The sequence below is a fragment of the Schistocerca serialis genome, chromosome 7, assembly GCF_023864345.2.
Source record: "Schistocerca serialis cubense isolate TAMUIC-IGC-003099 chromosome 7, iqSchSeri2.2, whole genome shotgun sequence".
Classification (NCBI taxonomy): Eukaryota; Metazoa; Arthropoda; class Insecta; order Orthoptera; family Acrididae; genus Schistocerca; species Schistocerca serialis.
This window is the reverse complement of record NC_064644.1, coordinates 482,112,439-482,128,290: the sequence shown is the minus strand read 5'-3', so window position 1 is coordinate 482,128,290 and position 15,852 is coordinate 482,112,439. Positions and strand designations below refer to the sequence as shown.

The 15,852-nt window shown below is 37.2% G+C and overlaps 1 protein-coding gene across 1 annotated transcript in view; it reads right to left on the bottom strand.

Moving 5' to 3' along the window:
* The window catches only part of LOC126412658 (uncharacterized), a 128,322-nt gene that overhangs the window by 95,921 nt on the left and 16,549 nt on the right, over positions 1-15,852 (bottom strand). The window lies entirely within an intron of this gene.

The window sequence follows — 15,852 nt, the reverse complement described above, 5'->3', positions numbered from 1 at the left end:
ACTGGCAGAATCGTGGTGCTCCCATCTTTTATATGACGCATCATGGTTCATTGTATGACTAACTATTTGTTTTTGTATGTGTGTAGATGTGAACAACAGTTAGCTACCACTGTGCATTCAACAGCTGAGCTGATGGCCCTCCTGTATTATTTCAACTTTGACAAGCAAACATGGCACAGTCATTGCACAGTGGTCAGCACACGCAGAAACGGCGTCACCAAAAATTAGAACAGGGACCAAATCCACTACTGCAGCTGACTGCACAACCCACCGCTGCAAGCCTCTAAATCATAGAGTGCACACCATTCAAATGTTGCTCACAACCAAACCCTCTCTTTCACACATAAACACAGTCCGTCATGTCACAAAGAGAAAAAGTTCACGTGAACACCATGTTTATCAAATTCATTATTTCATGGATGTCTGTTTACTTCCTCTGAGACTTGGGTAATTTTGAAGTTTTAATATGAAAATATGTAAACTTATTTCCTTATGTTTAATTAAATATATCAGTTGACTTAAATAAGATCTCTAATGGCGATCTAAATAATTACTATCTTTACATTTATATGTAAACTTTGTATTTGCTCACATTTTGCAGGAAGAGTTATAAGTAGATCTGCTGAACATTTTGTAAAGAGTAATCATGTTCTGTATGAAGATAGAATTTGTAAGTTGATGGATGTAAATTTCCTCAATTGGTTGAGTGAAATGTTTCAGAATATAGAAGTTAAAAATATGATAACTTTTTATTTCATAGTCAGTGAGCCAACAAATATTTACAACCCTGGAAAGTTTTGATTTTTTCTTACAGAAAGTATCAGAGACCATCATACCCCTGAAAAGATGACAATGAGGCCAGCAATAGACTCAACAAAGTATTAAAGCTGTTAATATGGGCATACTTTCAATATTAGTAAAAAATGGCAAACTTCCGGGAAGTGGACATGTCATGAGACAGTTTTTATTTTTTGAAATGACTTGTTACAGATGGCTCCAGCATATGGGCAACCTAAAACCTCTCTCACTGCGTTGACCTAAAGACACGATTGCTAACATACTTCGCATACTTTCACTCCATTCTGTCCTATGGCATAACGTCTGGGGCCTGCAGCTATGGTGTAAAATGTGCTTATTCTACAGAAGCTAGCAATAAGAATGTTGTGTAACATTTTTACAGTTACATGCTCCCTAATCATGTTTGTGGTTAATGATAAGAGTGAATTTAGGAAGAACTCGTTAATTCACAACCACAATACTAGAAGTAGAAATAATTTCCATAAACTGGGTGTCCCAGGAGAAATGGTCAATATTCAGGGATATTACAGGAATACTCATTTGAAGCAAAAAATTTCATATGGCCATATGCCTTATTCTGAATGATTTCAGAGATAGAAGGCATTTAATGTATATTTGTTTTTGGGCTAGTGGTCCACACATATGTATCTTACCCATCCAACCTCTTTGACATTTTATTCTAGCCCAACCCACCTTGTTGCTTTCAACCTGTAAGCTCAGGATGTCTTTCTGCCATTAAACAATCCCATTGAATGGCCCTCCATGGATACGCGAGGGAAAGTGTCAATTGCACTTACCCTAATTGCTGGACTGGTCGTGGGAATACAAATAACTGGCCTTAACACCGTTAGATTTTTGTTTATGGAGTTGGATGGAGTATAAGGTATACAAATGAAAGGTGAATACATGAGGTAGGCACTGAGACAAGCAACGCACAACATGTTCTCCAAAAAGTGCAAAAATGCATTGAAGTTGATGGTGGGATATTTGAACATTTACTGTGAAATGTGCAATAGCTGCAATGTGACTTATACAATAATGCTTCGAGGTGAATGTGTTAAAAATATATATTTTCCAATTGATACTTTGTGTAACACATGCTGTAATGTTTATTTACTGTTGTACATGTGAAATAGGGAATACGCCATATGTCTACATGAAATTTTTGATTCAAATTATTGTTCCTGTTGTATTCCTAAATGCTGACTGTTCCTTCTGGGATATCCTGGACACTGTAAATTCCTCTCTAGGGTCCAAAATGGACTGTCATATTCTGGTGCAAAAGCCTGTAACAGGTTGACCATGGACAACAGGAAATTGAAAATCCTCAGATACCAAAACACAAAGTAAAAGATTACCTCCCTACCCCTTTCTTCCACAATGTACCTGAATACTTGGACTCAGAAACATAAATACTATGCAGCTCTAGAACTTGTATGAGATAGATCTTGATTTTTGTCAGTATATAGACTGCTAATAGTAGTAGATGTAAAGTTAAATTTTTTTTAATCTGTTGGAATTACATTTTCCTTGAGACATATGAGATTCAACTTTATCTTCAATTATGATAGACTCTGAAGAAATGAATTTAAATTTGTGCCACAGATCTGACTCTGTTAGCCATACTGTTATGGTGATGTAATTATTAGCACATCTGCCTCCTAAGCAGGAGACACAGGCTAAAGTCCCAGCCATGGCGCAAATTTTAATTAATCTCTTCAGCTCCTATCATTATCAAAGATAAAGTTGAGACTCATATTTCTCAAGGAAAATGTAATTCCATTAGATAAATACATCAGCTACGCTCGAGGTACAGGCAAGATTTCCCATTACATTTGATCTGAAAATCAGCCACTGTTCACTTCTATAGTTCAGGACACAATTCATTTGTACTACCTGTAACTGCCATTGGGAAATAACCAGAAAAACAGCACTACTGGTAAAATGCCCAGGGTGCATTGAGCAGTGGAGTGAGTGAGTGAGTGAGTGACTGGCTATTCATCTCAACAGCAAACATGGAGTGCTGTGGTTAGTGAGGCCCGTGTCCTTAATTAGAAATCATTTGGTTATCTCTGAATTTACAAATTGGCACTATTATTGCATACTCAGTTCTGCTGCGAATACTCCACGAACGTTGAAACACTTGCTCTGTCAAATCAGTAAAATATTTTGTCTGCTTGTGTCTGTGTATGTGCAGATGGATATGTGTGTGTATTCGAGTGTATACCTGTCCTTTTTTTCTCCCTAAGGTAAGTCTTTCTGCTCCCGGGATTGGAATGACTCCTTACCCTCTCCCTTAAAACCCACATCCTTTCGTCTTTCCCTCTCCTTCCCTCTTTCCTGATGAAGCAACCGTTGGTTGCGAAAGCTAGAAATTTGTGTGTATGTTTGTGTTTGTTCGTGTGTCTATCAACCTGCCAGCACTCTCGTTTGGTAAGTCACATCATCTTTGTTTTTAGATATATTTTTCCCACGTGAATGTTTCCCTCTATTATATTCATATCAGTAAATGTCACACATCTCTCCATAATTGGGACTGCTACCTGTTTAGTACTTGGATTTGATATTTCTTAACAGCTTCAGCATTTTCTACAGTTGATCTGAGGCATGTGCATTCCACTGTTTATTATTAATGCCCACACATTCTGTGGCTACTAGAACAATTTGTTGAATTTACTTGGTACTGGCCTCTCACTATCTTCAGCTTCTCAGTGTCAGGTAATAGACTTTTTCCTTTTTCATGCTTTATTTCTATAGTTTGATTTTTATTTTCATGTACAGTGCTTGTTCTTCTTTTCTTTAGAGTAAAAGTAGAAACCGTTGAAGTACTATTCGTAAGACTACTTTTTAAATTATGACTAGCTTTCAAAATTACATGGGGTTCTATCTTCTTGGAATACAATTATTTGATGTCACAGTTATGCCTTCTGACTACTTTGGTATGAATTTTTCATCCAACAGATTGCAAATTCTCTAGGAAAATATTTAAAAAGGTTTTCCTTGTAGTGTCTGCCTTCTATATGTCTGCAGAGTATTTGTATATGATATAATCCATTACTGAGTGGGCTACTTTTCTAATATAACACTTCTGCTGTTTCATCCTGAAAGCATGCTTTGTACACAACATATACTCAGGACATATCACACTGTACAAAAGGACTCACTGACTTCATGAGCTGCTCCTGCTTGAAATGATCATTGACAAGTTTGACAAAGGCAAAAATACACAGATCAACACAATAATTACATAAAGGAGTGGTTCTAAGATTGAGAATAAATTGCTTCACTTGTTTAAATAAATCTGCCAGAGATTTGGAAACTTGTCTTGTTGTTCAAGAAAGAAAGGAGACTGCCATCATTATAGGAAAGTTGACTGAAGTGCTAATAAGTAGCACGATGAAGGTAAGTTAATATGTTACTAATTTTAAAAAAGGGAAGCTCGAGGATACAAAATATGTATGATTTTGCATAAAATTGACTTACAAGGAAACCATTCACCACATAAAACGTCTCTGCGTATGCTGTGATTAGTCTAATATTGTTCTCATGATTGGGTGCAATATGTAGCAAGTTTTAGTATTTTACTTATTTCATCATTTACAGCTGGTTCTTGAAACTTTGTAAGTAGACTTTCTCAGGATAGTTTGTATCTATCTCCAAGAATATACTAATTCAGTTTCTTCAGCATATCCGTGACACTCTTCCATTTGTCAAACAAACTGTAACTATTTGTGGTGCCCTTCTCTACATATGTTCAATATCTCTCTACATATGTTCAATATCAACAGTTAATCCTATATTGTATGGATCCCAATATTCTAGGATCAGTAGCATAAGTGTTTTGTAAGCAATATCCTTTATAAACTGATAGAATTTTCTGTAGTGTTTTACAAATGAACCAACATCTGCCATCTACTTTACCTATGTAATTGTTATTTTTATAACATTACAAATTGTTACACCCAGGTATTTGTACGACTTAAACTATTCCAATTATGGCTCGTTGATTTTGCTGTCCTAGGATAATGTGGGTTTGCATTTTGTGAAGCACACAATTTTACATTTCTGAATGAAATATCATCAACATCTGAATGAGTATTTGTGCAGGATTTTTTAACACAGTACTTCATTATAGCTAACTGCATCATCTGCAAAATGACTGAGGTTACTATTAAGAAAAGGATAGTTGCTACTCACCTTATAGTGGAGATGCAGAGTTGCAGAGAGGCACAACGAAAAGACTGTCCAAAAAGTAAGCTCCCGACCAAAACTGCCTGCATCCGGATTACTCAAAACACACACACACACACACACACATAAGCAAACGCAACTTGCACTCCCATGACCAGAGTCTCTGGCTGCTTGTTGTACCTATCTGTAACTCAGCATTTCCACTTATATGACTTATATGGTGAGTAGCAACTATCCTTTTCATAATACTGTCATTATTCTATCCTGGATTTTCCACTCTTTAATTTTGAGGTTACTATTGACACTGTATGCAGATGATTTTCCATCCAAGATAACATGCTGTGTCCTACTTACCAAGAAATCCTCAATACAGTAATGATTTTAGCTTGAGATGGTAACCCCCCCCCCTCCCCTCCTGAACCATGGACCTTGCCATTGGTGGGGAGGCTTGCATGCCTCAGCGATAGAGATAGCCGTACCGTAGGTGCAACCACAACAGAGGGGTATCTGTTGAGAGGCCAAACAAACGTGTGGTTCCTGAAGAGGGGCAACAGCCTTTTCAGTGGTTGCAAGGGCAACAGTCTGGATGATTAACGGATCTGGCCTTGTACCATTAACCAAAACGGCCTTGCTGTGCTGGTACTGCGAACGAGAGAAACTACAGCCGTAATTTTTCCTGAGGGCACGCAGCTTTACTGTGTGGTTAAATAATGATGGTGTGCTCTTGGATAAAATATTCCAGAGGTAAAATAGTCCCCCATTAGGATCTCTGGGCAGGGACTGCTCAGGAGGACGTCATTATCAAGTGGAACCAAACTGGCATTCTATGGATCGGAGCGTGGAATGTCAGATACCTTAATCGGACAGGTAGGTTAGAAAATTTAAAAAGAGAAACGGATAGGTTAAAGTTATATATTGTGGGAATTAGTGAAGTTCAGTGGCAAGATGAACAAGACTTCTGGTCAGGTGAATACAGGGTTACAAATACAAAATCAAATAGGGGTAATGCAGGAGTAGGTTTAATAATGAATAAAAAATAGGAGTGCGGGTAAGCTAGTACAAACAGCCTAATGAATGTGTTATTGTAGCCAAGATTTGACCCATCAACTAACATCTTCAACTTGTCATTAAATTGAACTAGAACATTCTTAGGACTATTATTAATCCCATCAATGTTCTGGCTTACACCATCACGAATTAATATTATCTGAAATAAACTAAACTTAACTTTACACAATGAATTTAAAACACTGCTAGGGCCAAAATCATTTAATGGAACAACATTCATCTTTATCTCAATTTTTATTATAATACTATTTAATAATTTCATATGACTATTCCCTTATATTTTTACTAGAATAAGACATTTAGCATTAACATCACTCTGCCTATATGATTGAGATTCATATATTTACATACCTTGTACCACAAGGAACGTCACCTGCATTAATGTCATTTATAGTATTAATTGAAACAATTAGAAATGTCATTCGACCAGGTACACTAGCAGTACGACTATTAGCAAACATAATTGCAGGACACTTATTATTAACCTTATTAGGAAACACAGGACCGTCTATAGCAATAAACTTAATTTCACTACTAATTATTGGACAAATACTTCTATTACCCCTAGAATCAGCAGTAGCCATAATTCAAGCTTACGTTTCTTCAATTTTAAGAACTTTATATTCTAGAGAAGTATATTAAACCTATGTTAACAACTCACTCAAATCACCCATTCCACTTACAAGGGAACCTCCCCATCGCAGCCCCCTCAGATTTAGTTATAAGTTGGCACAGCGGATAGGCCTTGATAAACTGAACACAGATCAATTGAGAAAACAGGAAGAAGTTGTGTGGAACTGTGAAAAAATAAGCAAAATATACAAACTGAGTAGTCCATGGGCCACATAAGCAACATCATGGACGAAGTGTGCTTAGAAGCGCCGTGGTCCCGTGGTAGCGTGAGCAGCTGCTGAACGAGAGATCCTTGGTTCAAGTCTTCCCTCGGCTGAAAATTTTACTTTCTTTATTTTTGCATAGTTATTATCTGTCCGTTCGTTCATTGACATCTCTGTTCACTGTAATAAGTTTAGTGTCTGTGTTTTGCGGCCGCACTGCAAAACCGTGCGATTAGTAGACGAAAGGACGTGCCTCTCCAATGGGAACAGAAAACATTTAATCGTAAGGTCATAGGTCAACCGATTCCTCCACAGGAAAACACATGTGATATATTCTATACGACACTGGTGACGGCATGTGCGTCACATGACAGGAATATGTTGTCGACCCACCTAACTTGTACACTTGATGAATGGGTAAAAAGATTCTTCTACCTTGCCCGATTTAGGTTTTCTTGTGGATGTGATAATCACTCCCAAAAAAGTGATGAAAACATAAGAGTTTGTCACATAAACTGAAAATAAAAAATTAAAATTTACACTTGATGGAAGATTTGAACCTAGGACCTTTCGTTCCGCAGCTGCTCACGTTACCACGAGACCACGGCGCTCCTGCGTTCCTATCGTCCTTATTGTTGCTTATCTTCCCTTGAACTACTCAGTTTGTATATTTTGCTTATTTTTTCACAGTTCTACACAACTTCTTCCTGTTTTCTCAATTGATCTGTGTTCAGTTTTTCAAGGCCTATCCACTGTGCCAACTTATAACTAAATCTGAGGGGGGTGCGATGGGGAGGTTCCCTTGTTAGTAGACTATAGACCTTGACCACTAACAGGAGCAATTGGAGCAATAGTCCTAGTGTCAGGATTAGCAAAATGATTCCACCTATTTAACCTTAACTTATTTATAATTGGATTTGGAATTACCTTATTAACTATAATTCAATGATGACGAGATGTAGTACGGGAAGGAACCTATCAAGGATTACATACAGGATTTGTATCAATTGGATTACGATGAGGAATAATCCTATTTATTGCATCAGAAGTATTACTCTTTGTATCATTCTTCTGAGCCTTCTTTAGAAGAAGACTAACACCAACAGTTGAGCTAGGAATATTATGACTACCAATAGGAATTCAACCTTTTAATCCTATACAAATTCCTTTACTTAATACAGCTATTCTTTTAGTCTCAGGAGTAACCGTAATATGAGCACATCATAGTTTAATAGAATCTAACCACACTCAAGCATTACAAGGACTATTTTTTACAGTACTATTAGTATTATATTTCACAATACTTCAAGCACATGAATATTGAGAAGCACTTTTCACTATTGCAGGCGCAGTATATGGATCAACATTCTTCGTTGCAACAGGGTTCAATGGTCTCCACGTAATTATTGGAACAATTTTCTTAACAACATGTGTACTTCGACACTCAATAAACCAATTCTCACCAAGACACCACTTTGGATTTGAAGCAGCAGCATGATATTGACACTTCGTAGATGTAGTACGATTATTCTTATACATTTCTATTTATTGATGAGGTAGACAATTGTTTTTCTAGTATAAATAGTACATTTGACTTGCAATCAGAAAGCTTGATATAAATCAAGAAAAACAATCTTAATCCTATCTACAAGAGTTTTTATTAGATTTGTTATTCCAATAATTGTTATAATCCTTGCAACAACATTATAAAAAAAAAAATTAATCAATGACCAGGAAAAAAGATCACCATTCGAGTGTGGATTTGATCCAAAAAGATCAGCACGAATACCATTCTCCCTCCGATTCTTCTTAATCGCAGCAATTTTTCTAATCTTTGATGTAGAAATTGCATTAATTCTACCAATTGTAATTATTTTCAAAACTTCAGACATTATAATCTGAACAGTATCAACAATATTTTTTATTCTAGTCCTATTAGGTGGACTATACCATGAATGAAATCAAGGAGCCTTACAATGAGCAGAATAAAGGGTTGTAGTTAACTATAACATTTGGGTTGCATTCAAAAAGTATTGATATAATCAAGCAACGTTAAATAGAATAAGAAGCGAAATATTGCAGTCAGTTTCGGCCTGAAAGATTGGTAAATAATATACCCTTATTCTTATTAATTGAGGCCAAAAAGAGGTGTATTACTGTTAATAATATAATTGAACTATAAAGTTCCAATTAAGGAAATGTAAAGCTAATATAAAACCTGATAACTTTTTATATTAGCGGTTAACCTCCGTTAACATTTGTAAAATTTATATAGTTTAAATAAAACATTACATTTTCACTGTAAAAATAATATAGTTATATTTATAAATACCTAAAAGTAAAAATACTTCCTTACCATCTTCAGTGTCACGCTCTAATTATAAGCTATTTAAATACACGAAAAATAACATTACTAAGATAAACATTCCAAAAATAAAAGTTAAAAGATAAATCTTAAAGTTAGAATCATATCAACCTTGTGTATAACCAATTAAATAAATAAATAATCTATGTAAACCTTGGCCACCAAATAAATCACCTCAATCATAATCAAATGACTTTGATGAATAATAACCCAACTTTAAAGGAACATATCTAACAAACTTAGTTGAAAGAAAAGGTATAAATCATATAGAACCAGCAAATCTAACAAAAGAAAGCATACTTAAAGAAAATAAATTATGAGAAAAATCAAACTTAGAAATAAGATAACCCAAATAAGCACCTAAAACTACAACTGTAATAGTCAAAAACTTTAAATAATAAGGTAAAGCCCCTGCCTACCACAGTAGAACAAGTTTATATGCCAACTAGCTCCGTAGATGACATACAGATTGAAGAAACGTACGATAAGATAAAACAAATCATTCAGATACTGAGGGGAGACGAAAAATTAATAGTCATGGGGAACTGGAATTTGATAGTAGGTGAAGGAAGAGGAGGAGAAGTAGCAGGTGAATATGGACTGGGGATAAGGAATAAAAGAGGAAGCTGCCTGGTAGAATTTTGCACAGAGCATAACTTAATCATAGTCAACACTTGGTTTAAGAATCATAAAGAAGATTGTAAATGTGGAAGACACTGGAAGGTTTCAGATAGATTATACTATGGTAAGACAGACATTCAGGAACCAAGTTTTAAATTGTAAGACATTTCCAGAGGCAGATGTGAACTCTGGCCACAATTTATTGGTTATGAACTGTAGACTAAAACTGAAGAAAACAGCAAAAAGGTAGGAATTTAAAGACATGGGATCTTGATCAACTGAAAGAACCAGAGGCTGTAGAGAGTTGCAGAGGGAGCATTGGGGAACAATTGACAAGATCAAGGGAAAGAAATACAGTAGAAGAAGAATGGGTAGCACTGAGAGACGAAATAGTGAAGGCAGCAGACAATCGTATAGGTAAGAAGGCAAGGGCTAGTAGAAATCCTTGGGTAACGGAAGAGATACTGATTTTAATTGATGAAATGCAGTACATGAAGCAGAAGAAAAGGAATACAAATGTCTCAAAAATGAGATTGACAGGAAATGCAAAATGGCTCAAGAGGCATGGCTAGAGGACAAATGTAAGGACGTAGGGGCATTTATTACTAGTGGTAAGACAGATACTGCCTACAGGAAAATTAAAATCTTTGGAGAAAAGAGAACCACTTGTATGAACATCGAGAGCTCAGATGGAAAATCAGTTCCCAGCAAAGAAGGGAAAGCAGAAAGGTGAAAGAAGTATATAGACAGTCTATACAAGGGTGAATTACTGGAGGACAATCTTATCTAAATGGAAGAGGACGTAGATGGAGATGGAATAGGGGATATGATACTGCGTGAAGAGTTTGACAGAGCACTGAAAGACCTGAGACAAAATAAGGCCCCAGGAGTAGACAACATTCTGTTAGAATTACTGATAACCTTGGGAGAGCCAGTCCTGACAAAACTCTACCATGTGGTGAGAAAGGTATATGAGACAGGCGAAATACCCTCAGACTTCGAGAAGAGTATAATAATTCCAATCCCAAAGAAAGCAGGTGTTGGCAGGTGTGCAAAATTACCAAACTATCAGTTTAATAAGTCACAGCTACAAAATACTAACACGAATTCTTACAGACGAATGGAAAAACTGGTAGAAGTCGACATCGGGGAAGATCAGTTTGGATTCCGTAGAAATGATGGAACACGTGAGGCAATGCTGACCCTACAACTAATCTTAGAAGATAGATTAAGAAAAGGTAAACCTACATTTAGAGCATTTGTAGACTTAAGAGAAAGTTTTTGGGAATGTTGACTGGAATACTCTCTTTCAAATTCTGATAGTGAAAGAGTAAAATACAGGGAACGAAGAACTATTTACAATTTGTACAGAAACCAGATGGCAGTTGTAAGAGTTGAGGGGCACGAAAGGGAAGCAGTGGTTGGGAAGGGAGTGAGACAGGATTGTAGCCTATCCCCGATGTTATTCAATCTGTATATTGAGCAAGCAGTAAAAAAAAAAAAAAAAATAAAAAAAAAAATAAATAAATAAAAAAAAAGTTGGAATAGGAATTACAGTGCAGGAAGAAGAAATAAAACTCCGAGGTTTGCTGATGACATTGTAATTTTGTCAGAGACAGCAAAGGACCTGGAAGAGCAGTTGAACAGAATGGACAGTGTCTTGAAAGGAGGATACAAGGTGAACACCAACAAAAGCAAAACGAAGATAGTGGAATGAAGTCAAATTAAATCAGGCAATGCTGATGGAATTTGATTAGGAAATGAGACACTTAAAGTAGTACATGAGTTTTGCTATTTGGGGAGCAAAATAACTTCTGATGGTCGAAGTACAGATGATATAAAGTGTAGACTGGCTGTGGCAAGGACAGCTTTTCTGAAAAAGAGACATTTGTTAACATCGGGTATAGATTTTAGTGTCAGGAAGTCTTTTCTGGAAGTATTTGTATGGAGTGTAGCCATGTATGGAAGTGAAACATGAATGATAAATAGTTTAGACAAAAAGAGAACAGAGGCTTTCGAACTGTGATACTACAGAGAAATGCTGAAGATTAGATGGGTAGATCACGTAACTAATGAGGAGGTACTGAATAGAACTAGGGAGGAGGGGAATTTGTAGCACAACCTGGCTCTGCAGATGACGAAGAAATTGAAGAAATGTATGATGAAATAAAAGAAATTATTCAGATTGTGAAGGGAGACGAAAATTTAATAGTCATGGGTGACTGGAATTCGAGTGTAGGAAAAGGGAGAGAAGGAAACATAGTAGGTGAATATGGATTGGGGGACAGAAATGAAAGAGGAAGCCGCCTGGTCGAATTTTGCACAGAGCACAACATAATCATAACTAACACTTGGTTTAAGAATCATGAAAGAAGGTTGTATACGTGGAAGAACCCTGGAGATACTAAAAGGTATCAGATAGATTATATAATGGTAAGACAGAGATTTAGGAACCAGGTTTTAAATTGTAAGACATTTCCAGGGGCAGATGTGGACTCTGACCACAATCTATTGGTTATGACCTGTAGATTAAAACTGAAGAAACTGCAAAAAGGTGGGAATTTAAGGAGATGGGACCTGGATAAACTAAAAGAACCAGAGGTTGTACAGAGATTCAGGGAGAGCATAAGGGAGCAATTGACAGGAATGGGGGAAATAAATACAGTAGAAGAAGAATGGGTAGCTTTGAGGGATGAAGTAGTGAAGGCAGCAGAGGATCAAGTAGGTAAAAAGACGAGGGCTAGTAGAAATCCTTGGGTAACAGAAGAAATATTGAATTTAATTGATGAAAGGAGAAAATATAAAAATGCAGTAAGTGAAACAGGCAAAAAGGAATACAAACGTCTCAAAAATGAGATCGACAGGAAGTGCAAAATGGCTAAGCAGGGATGGCTAGAGGACAAATGTAAGGATGTAGAGGCCTATCTCACTAGGGGTAAGATAGATACCGCCTACAGGAAAATTAAAGAGACCTTTGGAGATAAGAGAACGACTTGTATGAATATCAAGAGCTCAGATGGAAACCCAGTTCTAAGCAAAGAAGGGAAAGCAGAAAGGTGGAAGGAGTATATAGAGGGTCTATACAAGGGCGATGTACTTGAGGACAATATTATGGAAATGGAAGAGGATGTAGATGAAGATAAAATGGGAGATATGATACTGCGTGAAGAGTTTGACAGAGCACTGAAAGACCTGAGTCGAAACAAGGCCCCCGGAGTAGACAATATTCCATTGGAACTACTGACGGCCGTGGGAGAGCCAGTCCTGACAAAACTCTACCATCTGGTGAGCAAGATGTATGAAACAGGCGAAATACCCTCAGACTTCAAGAAGAATATAATAATTCCAATCCCAAAGAAAGCAGGTGTTGACAGATGTGAAAATTACCGAACTATCAGCTTAATAAGTCACAGCTGCAAAATACTAACACGTATTCTTTACAGACGAATGGAAAAACTAGTAGAAGCCAACCTCGGGGAAGATCAGTTTGGATTCCGTAGAAACACTGGAACACGTGAGGCAATACTGACCTTACGACTTATCTTAGAAGAAAGATTAAGGAAAGGCAAACCTACGTTTCTAGCATTTGTAGACTTAGAGAAAGCTTTTGACAATGTTTACTGGAATACTCTCTTTCAAATTCTAAAGGTGGCAGGGGTAAAATACAGGGAGCGAAAGGCTATTTACAATTTGTACAGAAACCAGATGGCAGTTATAAGAGTCGAGGGACATGAAAGGGAAGCAGTGGTTGGGAAGGGAGTAAGACAGGGTTGTAGCCTCTCCCCGATGTTGTTCAATCTGTATATTGAGCAAGCAGTAAAGGAAACAAAAGAAAAATTCGGAGTAGGTATTAAAATTCATGGAGAAGAAATAAAAACTTTGAGGTTCGCCGATGACATTGTAATTCTGTCAGAGACAGCAAAGGACTTGGAAGAGCAGTTGAATGGAATGGACAGTGTCTTGAAAGGAGGATATAAGATGAACATCAACAAAAGCAAAACAAGGATAATGGAATGTAGTCTAATTAAGTCGGGTGATGCTGAGGGAATTAGATTAGGAAATGAGACACTTAAAGTAGTAAAGGAGTTTTGCTATTTGGGGAGCAAAATAACTGATGATGGTCGAAGTAGAGAGGATATAAAATGTAGGCTGGCAATGGCAAGGAAAGCGTTTCTGAAGAAGAGAAATTTGTTAACATCCAGTATTGATTTAAGTGTCAGGAAGTCATTTATGAAAGTATTCGTATGGAGTGTAGCCATGTATGGAAGTGAAACGTGGACGATGAATAGTTCGGACAAGAAGAGAATAGAAGCTTTCGAAATGTGGTGCTACAGAAGAATGCTGAAGATAAGGTGGGTAGATCACGTAACTAATGAGGAGGTATTGAATAGGATTGGGGAGAAGAGAAGTTTGTGGCACAACTTGACCAGAAGAAGGGATCGGTTGGTAGGACATATTCTGAGGCATCAAGGGATCACCAATTTAGTATTGGAGGGCAGCGTGGAGGGTAAAAATCGTAGAGGGAGACCAAGAGATGAATACACTAAGCAGATTCAGAAGGATGTAGGTTGCAGTAAGTACTGGGAGATGAAAAAGCTTGCACAGGATAGAGTAGCATGGAGAGCTGCATCAAACCAGTCTCAGGACTGAAGACCACAACAACAACAACAACAACAAACCTGGCTAGAAGAAGGGACTCCCATTGGTAGGACATGTTCCGAGGCATCAAGGGATCACCAATTTAGTATTGGAGGGAAGCGTGGAGGGTAAAAATCGTAGAGGGAGACCAAGAGATGAATACACTAAGCAGATACAGAAGGATGTAGGTTGCAGCAGATACTTGGAGGTGATGAAGCTTGCACAGGATATGGTAGCATGGAGAGCTGCATCAAGCCAGTCTCTGGACTGAAGACCACAACAACAACATGCCGTATGATCATATTTTCAATAATAAGCGTAGAGGTGCTACTGAGTCAAATGCTTTTCAGAAATCAAGACATACTGCATCCACCCGACTGCCTTGATCCATGGTTATCAGGATGTTACGCGAGAAAAGTTGGATTTCACAAGATCGATGTTTTTGAATCCATGCTGGTTGGCATGGAAAAGGTAATTGAGTTAGAGATACCCCATTATGTGTGAGATCAATTCTACAACAAATCGATGTCAACGATACTGAATGATTGTTTTGTGGATCACTTCTTCTACTTTCCTTGTACACAGATGTGACCTGCGGTTTCTTCCAAGTATTGGACACAGTTTTCTCTTCAAGGAGTTTGTAGTAAGTTACAGTTAAAAAGAGGAGCTCAAGGGTGAGCTTTGTCCAGTTTCTGTGATTTCCATTGTTTCTCAATATCAATGACAATAACAATCTAATCTGTATCTTTGTAGTGTCACGAGAATTAAATTGGGACAATACTACTGGTGGTGGTGGTTGTTGGGATGTTTAAGGGGGACTAAACAGCGAAGGTCATCAGTCCCCCACAATACTACTGGATTTTCCTTTGTAAAAGAACAGTTCAAAGCAGACTTCAGCATTGCTGCTTTTGCTTTAGTAACCTCAATTCATGTTCCTATCTCATCCATGAGTGTATGGGCATTAACTTCAGTACCATTAACAGCCTTTATAAAAAATTTGTGAAAGATCTTTAGATAATATTTTGCTACAACAGTCACTTAAGGCTTCACACAATGCCCTCTTGACAACCAAACATGTTTCATTCAGTATCTCTCTATTGTTAGTCTTATGCTTTCAATTACACCTATTCTGCAGTAGCTTCTGTTTCTTTAGAAGTTTATTTACAATGGCTGTATACAATAGGGAGAATTCTCCCATTATGAACTGGCCTACTACGTACATTTCTACTTAGTGCGTGGCCAACTATTCTTTTAAATTGGGCCACAGTTCTGAATGCTCCTCTCTAGACCCAAATGTCTCTTTATCTAGTTTGATGAGCATATAAACCCTTCTAG